The sequence below is a fragment of the Erpetoichthys calabaricus genome, chromosome 17, assembly GCF_900747795.2.
Source record: "Erpetoichthys calabaricus chromosome 17, fErpCal1.3, whole genome shotgun sequence".
Taxonomy (NCBI): domain Eukaryota; kingdom Metazoa; phylum Chordata; class Cladistia; order Polypteriformes; family Polypteridae; genus Erpetoichthys; species Erpetoichthys calabaricus.
The window spans coordinates 50,406,680-50,420,741 of record NC_041410.2 but is presented as its reverse complement, the minus strand read 5'-3'; the positions used below and the strand labels follow the sequence as shown (position 1 = coordinate 50,420,741).

Sequence of the window (14,062 nt, the reverse complement as noted above, 5' to 3'; positions counted from 1 at the left end):
CATTTATTTTGCTTTATGATGTTTTAGTTCCAGCTAAAGTATTCATTTCTATTTTGAAATCTTACCAAAAACACACCCTACATCTGAAATCCAATGAAAGACAAAGCATTTACAGTCCCCTCCAAACGTATTGGAACAGAAAGGCCAATTAATTTGTTTTTGCTGTGCACTAAGGACATTACTGTGTTAGATTAAAAGATGAATATAAGAAGAAAGATCAGAGTTTCAGCTTTAATTCCCTGGTATTTACAGTACATCTAGATATGTTAAACGATATAGAAAATAGCACACTTTGTATCAAACCACCCAGTTTTTCATATGAGCAAAAGTATTGCAACAGAATGTTTTCTACCAAATTAAAGTTAAAAATACTTAATATTTGATTGCATATCACACTACTCGCAATAACTGCATCGAACCTATGACCCACAGAGTCAGATTTCTTGTTTCTTCATAGTTGTCTGTTTTGTTGGTTTCTTCCTTCAGTCTTCTCGTCAGCAAGTGAATTGCATTTTCAATTGGGATAAGATCTGGTGATTGACTTTGCCAGTCCAAAACCTTCCATTTCTTTCTCCCTGATGAAATCCGATGTGGAGGTGGCAGTGTGTTTTGGATCTTTATTATGCCACAAAACAAAGTTCCTCCAGATTACTTTGGATGCATTTGTCCATATTTTGGCAGACAATATGTTTCTGTAGACTTCGGAGTTCATTCTGCTATAACCATCATGAGTTATATCATCAATAAAAATGATTAAACCTGTTCCAGTAGCATCCATGTAAGAAGCAGAAGGAGCCCATGACACAACCTCCACCATGCCTCACAGTATGTTTAAGATCCCTTCTTTCTCCATACACAGGTCATTCCATCACTCTGGAAGAGGTTAGTCTTGGTCTCAACAATCCATAAAACTTTATTCCGGAACTATTGTGGCTCATCTCTGTACTTTTTGCAAATTGCAATCTGGCTTTCCGATTCTTACTGCTGATGAGTGGTTTGAATCTTGAAGTATGACCTCTAATGTTGTTCTTCGAGTCTTCTTAGAGCAGCGGACTGTGATATTTCCTTCCCTGCTCTTTGTCGGTTGTTCATGATGTTGTGGTCTGTTTTGTGCCTTTTCTTTACTGCTCTCATTTGACTGTCATCAGTTGTTGTTGTTGTTTTCCTTGGGTAACTGGTTCAATGCCAGCTGCTCAGTACACCAAAGGTTTCCTTCTTTTTCAGGACATTCCAAATTGTGGTACTGGCTATGCCCGACATTTCTGAAATACCTCTGATGGATTTCCCCCCTTTTCTCAGCTTCAGAATGGCATGTTTTTCTACCACAGACAGCTCTCTGGCCTTCATGTTGGTGTACCCTTCTTAATCAGAAATGTAGTCTTTCAAAGATGAAAGCCAAAGCTTCAAGTGAGAAAAGATATCCAGTGCTATTTAATGATTAAACAATGAATTTTATATGACACACCTGGGTAAACAAACACCGGTCTGCTTCTCATACTCCAATAATTTTGCACACTTGAAAAACTGGGTGGTTTGATACAAAATGTGCCTGCCATGTTCTACGTTGTTTCAACATATCTAGTTGTAAATACCAGGGAATTAAAGCCAAAACTCTGATCTCTCTTCTCACATTCATCTTTGGATCTCACATACAAATGTCTTCAGTGCAGAGCAAAAACAAACTGGCCTTGCTGTTCCAATAATTTTGGAGAAATTCTACATTTTAAGATAGATCAGAAGGAAATTAAGTTTAAATTGTCCCTGTACAATTATAAGTACCGAGTACTAATGGTGGTTCCTACTTTGTGTCACCCATATCCAAGAAACAAAATGCAGCTATATATATATATATTATAAAAAAAAAATCTTGGAAGGCTTAGAAGGAGATGAGACGTGGTTTTCTAGGAGACACTAACGTTCCGCAAGACAAGGCAGTGAGACAAAAGGACAGCTGTTATATAGTCTTTTAATGTTTAAAGCACTGCATGACATGCAGATCATGCAGCACTGCAGCAGCAGCAAGCCAGCAGGCAATCGAGCAAAGAGGAGGTTAAAAAAAAATGATTTGTTTCCCATTGTATCACCATTTAAGAGGGGGTTTTGAAGGAGCGACCGCATCTCCTTAGCATGTGTTCAGCCCCCCTCTTCACAACGTGAGAGATGGGGGGGGGGGGGGGGGGGGGGGGGGAGATAGGGGATGGATGAGCAAAGCGAGCAGGGGGCAAAGCCCGCGTGTGTGTATGTGTATATTAGGAAAAAAAAAAAAAACTTGCGATGAGACGTAATCTTCTGAAGAGAAACACTTCAGAGAGGCAGAGACACTTTCACTTCCTGCGACACAGTCAAGTCACGTCATACTGACATCCATTGGAAGCATGTTCCCATGAGATGGTGACCAAGGCAAGGTAAGTAATAATCAGACTGGAACAAGTGAAACTGAAAACCTTGCAGGTCCAGACGGGGTCAGAAATAAAAAAAGTGATAGAAGACACAGTAGAACTTGATAAAGACGTTCAAAAATGTTGGCGCCATACACATGCAGAGCAGGTTACAGATTATGAAAGCAGTGGAATTTGAAAGGCTCAAAAAATACCTTGGCACGATACACATGCAGAGCAAGTTCAAAAATAGGACAAAAAAAATTGTAAAGTGTCAAAAAAAAAAAAAAAGTACAGAACGCATTTGCACAAACAAACAGAAATTATTACTAGGTAAAATAACGGAACAGCAAAAAGATCGAATATATGGACATGGATGATATGTCAGAAGTATGTAGATATTGTAAGGCTTTAAAGTTTATTAGAGACTTGTAGATCGTCTAATTCGTGTTGGCATCAGGGAAAAGTACTGCTGCTTCCTAATGAAGAGGCATTTCCACAAGAATTAAAAGATTTATTGTTTGGTGAAAGTGAAATCCACAAACACTACAGGCACAATATACGCGTCTACAATAATCCTTTCACTTCAGCATTATTCAATGCACAAAATGTTGACTTACATAATAATGGACCATACACTATGAGAACCTGTCTTCAGCTATGACAAGTTTAATTTTGAAAAATAAACAAAAAAAAAACCCACACAATTTGATCAGGTGTATATTTATGATCACGGAGAAGCGATCCAACACAGAATCGAAAGAGTTAAACGATCAGACGTAATAGAAATTATACAGTCAATAATGGATACAAATCCATACATTCAAAAGTATTGCACTTTACAGGAAATGTATCAGCAAAACATGGACAAACAAATTTTCTTGGATTTCTATATGTATCCGAAAGATCAGTCACATTTATAATAAACCCACATGTGACGAATTGTCAGCGATAATAATTTCGAAAGACAGAGATATCCAAGACAGATTAGATATTTGTGTATATCCAAAGGCAAAGCATGATTCGTCATTTATGTCAAATACATTGTCACATGCCATCACTTTACTCTTTCCTTTGCGTTCCCCAGATGGCGAAACAGGATGGTCGTACAATATGAAACAAAACGCATTCAGAAAAACAAATAACAGCCACACAACATTTCAGGTCAAAATTAGTGATACATTCCCATGTATTTAACCCACTTCTATCATCTCAACATCTATCACAACATTACATTATTAATGCGTATATAAAAGTCGCAGCTAATCGTTTCTTCTTTATTAAATCGAATCAAGCTAAACTTAGAACGGAACATATGCAAGGTCTCATTGATTATGTTCAAAATTCAAACATCAATAGTTCAGACAAATTCAAAATAGGTAAAGCAGTAATATTACCATCATCATATCAAGGTAGTCCAAGAGCATTGCAACAGTTAAATCATGATGCAATGGCAATATCCAGAACTATCGGTCGGCCAGATTTATTTATTACATTGACGTTCAATCCATAATGGCCAGAAATCCGTAGCTTCTTGAGAACAATGGCACCGGCTACATCGGCTCTGGATATTCCCACTTTCATAAGTAGAGATTGTTTTATCAGAAAGTCTTATCTTTATTGAATGAACTCGAAACGGTGTTCGGGCAAAAAGGAGATCCTATTATGCCATTTGTATTAACACGTTTACAGTTTTCCATCAGAATAGCTTTTGCAATGACAATTAACAAATCACAAGGACAAACATATGAAAATGTCGGTTTATTTATATAAGACAAAGAAACGATATTCACTCACGGCCAGTTATACGTTGCATTATCACGCTGTAAGACCAAATGCAATCTTGAAGTTCATTCCAAATATTGTTTTTACTGAAGTTTTAAAATAAAAAGTGAACATAATGCATATGTAACAATTCCCATGGGGGGGGGGAGAACACTTTAAATTGTACCTGGGGATTGGCAAGCGAAGCAAGCAGGGTGCGGAGTCCCCTAGTATGTATATTATATTATATATATATAGCGCCTGACGCTGGCAGGTTACTCTAGTGTAGTGGCTGAATCCCAGAGACAGTGAGGCTGCAGTGCTGATAGGTGTCATGCTTGGGTCACAGAATTGCTCAGAAACACAGGAGATTGGGGAGACAGGAATTTTATTCAAACACATCAAACAAACATGTCTCTTTCAGAAGTAAAACAAGCTCAGTATGCAGTTAGTTATCGATTAAAAGAATAGGCAAACATCATAGGGGAGCACAACGGAAGTGGGACCCCCAACAGGAGCAGACGATGTCTGGAGGGAGGAGAAAGAAACAAAGTAATCAGCCAAAAAGGACAGGTGCTGTTCAGGCTTTTAAGTACGCGTAACGTCATATGAGAAGCATAGCACGCGACAGAAACAGCCGCATGTAAGCCCAGCAAGTAAGGGAGCAATGTGAAAGTGGTCTAACAGCGTTTTATAAGAGGGTTTTTTTTGAGGAGTGTCCGTGTCTTCTAGGAGTGCGTTCAGCCACCCTGCTCACAAGGGGCTGGCAGTGGTCATGAGCTGGCTGCTCAATGAATGTTCGGCACTGACTGATCAGCTCCTGCGTGCTCGTAAATGGAACTGGGAAACGACTATAGCCGGTTGTGGCGGTTTAAGGGTTAAGAGGAACAAAATGGAAAACACAAGAACACTCAGCTGGGGATGCATTACAGTCAATCAGTAGCAAGGAGAAATGAATAACACTGTAGCAGTCCGGTGCCGCCAAGATTCACACCGTTGAGAAGACGGCAATTTATTTATGTTTATGGTGGAGACACCAGGGACGCACACAGCCTTGGCCCGACCCGCATGCACGCACAAACAGACAAAACCAAAGCAAACCGGTAATCAAACAGCAAATAAAGAATATAATGAAAACAAATGAAATAAATGAAAACGATACTACCCCTGTTCCTTTTACAGCGATTATACATTAAATACAACAAAGCACAAACAAAACACACACAGTAAATCATGAAAAACATTCAGGAAAAACGGCAATGGATGAAATGTAATGATGAAAATAGATAGTCCAGAGATCCACACGTTGAATGGGAATGTAAAGATAGTCCTACCGCTAGATCCTGAAATGGTGAAGATGGGTGGATGGGTTCAGGAGTGCTCCTTTCTTTGCAGGATGGCCATGAATCCACGTACAGTCCTCATGTACACAGGCAGACGGCAGACAATCCAGACGCACGAAACGATCCAGGACAAAATGAATAAGTACACGTAACCCAACAAAAGGCAGACAGACAGGAACTTGTAACACCAATTACAAAAACTTTTTTTTTTTTGCTTTTGGTCACCGGCCCCCTTTTTAAAAGCCGCACTGACATCATTTGACCCCAACAGCCCCAGCACCCTCAGCGGAAGACCAATCACAGCCACTGCAGGAACTGCTGGGAGTTGCAGTTTCAAATTCTATTGGCTCCTTTCACCATCCCAAGCCGCGTTTTCCTCTACAGTTACTTCCTGGTCTCTCCACAGTACAGTATTGACACGATAAAAGCCATAAAAATTGCCAGGGATATTTGCAGTTTCCGCTAACAATTATTAAATAGGTTGTAAGGAAAAATCCGCAAATGACCGAGGCCACGATCTCTGAACTGCGACTTTGTGGTGTGTGTATAATATATAGGAGGTGTATAATTATATTATATATATATATATATATATATATATATATATATATATATAGTCGACCCTTGATATACGACCGGCCTGACATGCAAACAACTTGATTTACGGCCAACATCTTGCGTCACGACCTGAATATATATATATATATATATATATATATATATATATATATATATTTATATGTGTATGTGTATGTGTGTGTATGTATGTATGTATTTTGACGCACGAGTGCATGGGGAGCAGCTTAAGGACCCGACATGCACCACAACCTTTATATGCTTGTGGTCTGCTTTTATTACAGTGGCGTAGCCGGCAGGATAAACAGCCTGAAAGATGTCAGAAGAGCAAGACCTGAATGCGGTCCTGACCACTACGGCAAATGAGCTCCAGGCTTTGAAGGTGGACCAGGCCACCACGAAGGCGGAGACCAGAAGACGGCTGGCGGCTGCAGCAGAAGAGATAAAGCCGGAGCCTGCACGACCTCCACTACCTCCTATCGTCCTGCTCTCCGAGTCGGACAATAGAGTTGTATATGTCAGTTTTTGAGAGGACTGCCTCTTGGAACCAGTGGCCGAAGATGGAATGGGCGTCCATACTGGTGCCGTACTTGAAGGGCGCTGCGCAGCACGCCTATCATGATCTCCCTGAGGAGAAAGCCATGGACTATGACCTCCTTAAGGCCGAGATCTTTAAACGCTACTGCGTAACCTCAGGCCAGCAGGCGAGGGAATGGTGGCATTAGAAATTTCACCCTGACTGCCCAGCTAGAGCCCAGGCGTTCGAGTTCTGGGGCAAGCTCGGGCACTGGCTTTGGCCAGATGTCAACCAGGCCCGCCAGGTGGTCGAGCAGGTAGCCTGTGAGGGGTTGGTCAACGTGATGCCGGACTATCTCGCACAGCAGGTCCGAAGGCACCCCTATAAGGACATGAATGGTCTTTTGGAGGTTCTTGAGCGTCAAGTGCCAGTAACCCAACTTGGGGGGTTGCAGAAGCCAGCTCGCAGGGTCCGACAGGGACATGTTGCCACCCCTGAGCCCACCCGTCGTGCAGCGGGGGCTCCGGCAAGACTGAGAAAGAGGGTGCCTGCCCCGCCGCACTGTTACAAGTGCGGTGAGGTGGGACACCTCCTTCCCACTTGTCCACTCAACATTGCGGAGCCGATGGACTGCACCTGGGCCAAAGGAGAGAGGTACTGTTCACTGTTGAATCCCCTGCCGGTTCCTAATACGGGAGTGGTGTTGGTAAACGGGCACTCAGTGGTGACATTATTTGACTCTGGGAGTAACATTACCATTGTTGCTTGCCGTTATGTTCTACCACGACAATGGGTAGCTCAAATAACGAATGTGACTTGTGTACACAGAAAGACCAGATCCTATAGGTCCGTAAAGTGTTACATCACCTGAAGGGGGAAGCTGAAACAACTGCTCGTCGCTGTCTTGCCAAAGTCCTCTATTCAGGTCATACTGGGACAAGACTGGTCAAAGAGTAAACACGGTAGAACAGAGGCCACTACTGAACCTAACTTGGGTCTGATTATGAAGGGTCAAGGGGCTCTCCCAGCTGCTCCCACGCCATGCACTTCGGCAACTATTGATGACGTAGACAGCCGGGGGGAGCCCTCTTCAGCAACAGCCCTCGACCCAGAAGTGCAACTGGGTGAGGTTCTGGGTTGGACAGACACTCCCCCAGACTGCCCACCTGATCCACTCGCCGGCATAGATTATCAGTTACGCTCTACGCCGGCGTCTTTTAAAAGAGAACAGTGGAATGATGATTCCCTGAAGTTTGCCAGGAATGCCATCATGTCCGTAGACTACATATCGTCGGCAGATTCCACACCACCAGGACCCTGCTTTGTCTTGGAGAACAATCTGCTGTAGCGAGTTGCGGAACACGAAGGCGAGAGGCAGAAACTGTTAGTACCACGGATCTACCGGTGGGAGGTTTGTGAACTAGCTCACGTCCACCTCTTAGCCGAGAAAACTTTGGAGCGAGTGAAAAAATATTGCACGGGAATTAGGGCTTTTCTCCGGATTGGGCAAAGCCAAAGAAGTTCTTATGGACCAGGGCACACCCTTTACTTTGGATACGTTCAGGGAGGTTGGCAAGTTACTCTGCATTAAGAATCTTAAAACATCGGTTTATCATCCTCACATGGATGGGTTGGTGGAAAGGTTTAATCAAACCCTCAAACAGATGCTCCGCAAGGTAGTCAGCGCGGACGGTAGGAACTTGGACCAGCTTTTACCCCTGGTACTTTTCGCCTATCGGGAGGTGTCACAAGCCTCTAGGGCCTTTTCCCCTTTTGAACTTGTTGTGATGTGAGATTTTACATATAACTTGATAAATATTTTGTATGTCTTTATTTGTAATTTAGGCAAAGCAATGTAATTTAGTGTTTACCCCCACCCCTCACCCTTAGAAATGGGTCTGTTTAAATTTTACGACAGGATTTGGGGGATGTGTCTTAAACCAGCTTGCTTAGTTTCTTTGCTAAAGTCATTTCTACCCCCCCGCAAGTAGGCTAAGGTGTACTTTAACATATGGTTTGGGGGCAGGTGTTAAGATGTTCTATTCCCCCATAGGTCTGAGGTATGGCTGCTTGGAATTGGCTTGTCTCAGAGGCCTTTAAGTACCATGATGTCCTATTGGCTGTAGGGGTTGGACAGAACATCTATAAATGTACGTGTTTAAACCTCACAATCTCTCTTACCAACCAACATATGATGAAGTATCTCTCTCTTGCTAACCTGTGATGATGAAGACAACACAACGAAGAGCACAGTTTAGCAGCCATTTTGAACAGACATGTGGCTGAAAGCTGAGCACCAATGATGCCTTAACTAGAGACATTTAAGTAACTACAAGTCTGTGTGCCGCCTGAACTACATATCACCATTTAATCAGGTTGTATGGTTGCCAATATTCAAATGTACTTTGCATTTTGTTATTATTTATGAATATTATCAGTAATACATTATTTTATGTGTAACTTAACTTCTGCTCGTCTTTTTACTACATCTAATTGCCTGAGGTTATAGATATAGAAGGGAAGGTGGGGATAAGTTATATACAATAACTAGCAAAATACCCGCGCTTCGCAGCAGAGAAGTAGTGTGTTAAAGAGGTTATGTAAACATATATACATATACATACAGTGGTGTGAAAAACTATTTGCCCCCTTCCTGATTTCTTATTCTTTTGCATGTTTGTCACACAAAATGTTTCTGATCATCAAACACATTTAACCATTAGTCAAATATAACACAAGTAAACACAAAATGCAGTTTTTAAATGATGGTTTTTATTATTTAGGGAGAAAAAAAATCCAAACCTACATGGCCCTGTGTGAAAAAGTAATTGCCCCCTTGTTAAAAAATAACCTAACTGTGGTGTATCACACCTGAGTTCAATTTCCGTAGCCACCCCCAGGCCTGATTACTGCCACACCTGTTTCAATCAAGAAATCACTTAAATAGGAGCTGCCTGACACAGAGAAGTAGACCAAAAGCACCTCAAAAGCTAGACATCATGCCAAGATCCAAAGAAATTCAGGAACAAATGAGAACAGAAGTAATTGAGATCTATCAGTCTGGTAAAGGTTATAAAGCCATTTCTAAAGCTTTGGGACTCCAGCGAACCACAGTGAGAGCCATTATCCACAAATGGCAAAAACATGGAACAGTGGTGAACCTTCCCAGGAGTGGCCGGCCGACCAAAATTACCCCAAGAGCGCAGAGACGACTCATCCGAGAGGTCACAAAAGACCCCAGGACAACGTCTAAAGAACTGCAGGCCTCACTTGCCTCAATTAAGGTCAGTGTTCACGACTCCACCATAAGAAAGAGACTGGGCAAAAACGGCCTGCATGGCAGATTTCCAAGACGCAAACCACTGTTAAGCAAAAAGAACATTAGGGCTCGTCTCAATTTTGCTAAGAAACATCTCAATGATTGCCAAGACTTTTGGGAAAATACCTTGTGGACTGATGAGACAAAAGTTGAACTTTTTGGAAGGCAAATGTCCCGTTACATCTGGCGTAAAAGGAACACAGCATTTCAGAAAAAGAACATCATACCAACAGTAAAATATGGTGGTGGTAGTGTGATGGTCTGGGGTTGTTTTGCTGCTTCAGGACCTGGAAGGCTTGCTGTGATAGATGGAACCATGAATTCTACTGTCTACCAAAAAATCCTGAAGGAGAATGTCCGGCCATCTGTTCGTCAACTCAAGCTGAAGCGATCTTGGGTGCTGCAACAGGACAATGACCCAAAACACACCAGCAAATCCACCTCTGAATGGCTGAAGAAAAACAAAATGAAGACTTTGGAGTGGCCTAGTCAAAGTCCTGACCTAAATCTAATTGAGATGCTATGGCATGACCTTAAAAAGGCGGTTCATGCTAGAAAACCCTCAAATAAAGCTGAATTACAACAATTTTGCAAAGATGAGTGGGCCAAAATTCTTCCAGAGCGCTGTAATAGACTCATTGCAAGTTATCGCAAACGCTTGATTGCAGTTATTGCTGCTAAGGGTGGCCCAACCAGTTATTAGGTTCAGGGGGCAATTACTTTTTCACACAGGGCCATGAAGGTTTGGATTTTTTTTTCTCCCTAAATAATAAAAACCACCATTTACAAACTGCATTTTGTGTTTACTTGTGTTATATTTGACTAATGGTTAAATGTGTTTGATGATCAGAAACATTTTGTGTGATAAACATGCAAAAGAATAAGAAATCAGGAAGGGGGCAAATAGTTTTTCACACCACTGTATATATACATATCTACATATACACATATATATATACACATATCCCCATATATACACACACACACACATATATATACACACACACATACATTATATATATATATATATATATATATATATATATATATATATATATATATATATATATATATATATATACACACACACACACATATCATATATACAGTATACACATACATACACACACATACATATATACACATACACATACATACATAGTGCGTTGTAACATGGGCTGTGATTGTTACATGGGAGGGAGACGACAAATCACTGCTTCCCGCTTTCTAATCGGGCCTGTGATTGGTGCTTTGACTGATGCCCAGATCCCACAGTATCTCCCCTTAGGAGAGGCATTAGGCAAGTGTAATTGAATAGCGGTGCTGCAAGTTTAGCTTTACACCTGTTTTTAAGGCTTATTGACTGAAAGGGGCTTTCATGAAAAAACTTAGGGCTTTGCTACAGGATACACCCTCCACAAGTTAAGGAAGTAAAAATAAAGGTATATATTTCTGTTTTATTTAAACCTTTTAAGTTTGTATGCGGGCGGTATGGTGGCGCAGTGAAAGGTGCCATTTAGGAGACCCGGGTTCGCTTCCCTGCGTGGAGTTTGAATGTTCTCCCCGTGTCTGTCTGGGTTTCCTCCGGGTATTCCGGTTTCCTCTCACAGTCCAAAGACTTGCAGGTTAGGTGCATTGGCGATTCTAAATTGTCCCTGGTGTGTGAGTGTGTATGGGTGTGTGCGCCCTGTGGTGGGCTGGCACCTTGCCCGGGGTTTGTTTCCTGCCTTGTGCCCTGTGTTGGCAGGGATTTGCTCCTGTATTTAGGATATAGCGGGTTGGATAATGGATGAATGGACATTTGTATGCATAGCCCCATTTGCCCGTTTTCATTTTTTTTCTTTCTTCAGTAATATTTCAGTAAACCTGGAGCTTGTCAATTCAAATCCTGGTACTGACACCACTGTGTGACCGTGAGGAAGTCACTTCACCTGCCTGTGCTGCAAAAAACAAAAGTAATGTAACAAATTGTACCTCAGATGTTGCAAGTTGCTGGAATAAAGGCATAAGTCAAATAGATAAATATGTATTATACACATAGGAACTATTCATTTATTTTCAGTTAAGTCATCTGCAGCAAACCTTTATAAATGTGGGTTTCTCCTTTTTAGATAGTGCAAACTTTCTTCTTCATTGAGGTTTTCTCTTGGAGAGCGTTTTTCATTTCATTGAAAATTAAAGCAGCAGCTGCCAAAATATGTAGCTTTCTTATTAATTTTTCAACATTGTGTAAAATAACTTTATAAAGTAACAAAAGGTTTAAATACTGGTTATCCTTTTACACTAAAATATTACTAAAGAGATACAAAAAAAGTAAATGCATATGTTGTTTTTCTTTAAGGAGATTAAATATTACTGAAGAAAGAAAAAAAAAAACTAAAACAGCCAAATGGGGCTATGCATACGAACTTAAAAGGTTTAAATAAAACAGAAATATATACCTTTATTTTTACTTCTTTAACTTGTGGAGGGTGTATCCTGTAGCAAAGCCCTAACTTTTTTCGTGAAAGCCCGTTTCAGTCAATAAGTCTTAAAAACAGGTGTAAAGATATTGACAATAAGCTACACAAACCCACCAAGACATGGAATCGTTTAAATCAAGGCGCTGCGCTACTTTCTTCCAGATCGGCCCCAAGGCATTCATATTTTTTCCAAAGCAGTTCTGGTCTCCATCGGCATCTGTAGCTGAGTCGAAAAACACCATCCCATACTATTAGTTAACGATTAACACATTTCTATATGTACTGTAAGCATACAATACAGCTGATAATATGTTGCGCTTATTTATCTGGTGCACCGACATTTTTGCGTGTTTAACGGCTGAAATCCAACGTGTTTTGTGCCCTTCAGAATGAAAACAGTTTGCATTTACCTTTTTAATAAAAGGCGAGCTTTTAAGCCTGAAAAATCACCCCGTAAATGCACACGTTTAATTGCACATGTGTTAATATGTATGCTTACACACTGTTTCTTCTTCATTGAGGTTTTCTCTAGCATGTAGATCGGGGTAATTACATTCACGGCATTCGTAGTCTGAATCACAATCTGATTGTATGGGTGGTTACCTACCAGGTAACACTTATGGTTGGCCAGCAAGTCAGCTAACATCAGCCACGGTGCCTTCAGTTGTGAGAAGCAGATCATAGAATAGTTGAAAATAGTTTACTGTCAAATAATGCAAAGAGTACGCGACACGTGTTTCGCCCTAATTCTTGGCTCATTAGGCGTACACACTCACTGCACTCCTTTACGGGAATCGAACCTCGGACGTCAGCGCTAGAAGGGTTTCGCAGCGGTGAAGTATTGCTTTTAAATTTTAATTAAGAAGAAAAGAAAACCTTTTTAAATTGAGGGAAAATATACCAATAACAATTTGTTAAGGATCTGTTTTTTTGTGAAGCTGCCTTTACACAGCCTGTCCGCTGTTTTATAAACGAACGCCATATAAGGCCGTCCTTTCTCCTTCACAGTCAGTTCACATGATTATGTGTGAGGTGTGATGACGCGATACGCAACCCCGCCTCCCATGGCCAGCGAGCTGCAGTCCATTACTGTATATGGACAAAAAAGAGGTTCCAGTTATGACCGTTACGCTTTGAATTTCGAAATGAAACCTGCCTAACTTTTGTAAGTAAGCTGTAAGGAATGAGCCTACCAAATTTCAGTCTTCCACCTACACGGGAAGTTGGAGAATTAGTGATGAGTGAGTGAGTGAGTGCTTTGCCTTTTATTAGTATAGATACCTTATAAACAGTGGTAAGTCTGTGAGATTAGGCATTCTAAGGCTACATATTAATAATACAATAGGGAAAAGTACAGCAATACAGTAATCCCTCGCTATATCGCGCTTCGCCTTTTGCGGCTTCACTCCATCGCGGATTTTATATGTAAGCATATTTAAATATATATCGCGGATTTTTTGCGGGTTCGCGGATTTCTGCGGACAATGGGTCTTTTAATTTCTGGTACATGCTTCCTCAGTTGGTTTGCCCAGTTGATTTCATACAAGGGACGCTATTGGCAGATGGCTGAGAAGCTACCCAGCTTACTTTTCTCTCTCTTGCGCTGACTTTTTCTGATCCTTACGTAGGGGGATTGAGCAGGGGGGCTGTTCGCACACCTAGACGATACGGATGCTCGTCTAAAAATGCTGAAAGATTATCTT

At 41.2% G+C, this 14,062-nt stretch overlaps 1 protein-coding gene across 14 annotated transcripts in view; it reads right to left on the bottom strand.

Moving 5' to 3' along the window:
- Positions 1-14,062, bottom strand: part of csnk1g1 (casein kinase 1, gamma 1) — a 286,572-nt gene that overhangs the window by 114,414 nt on the left and 158,096 nt on the right. The window lies entirely within an intron of this gene.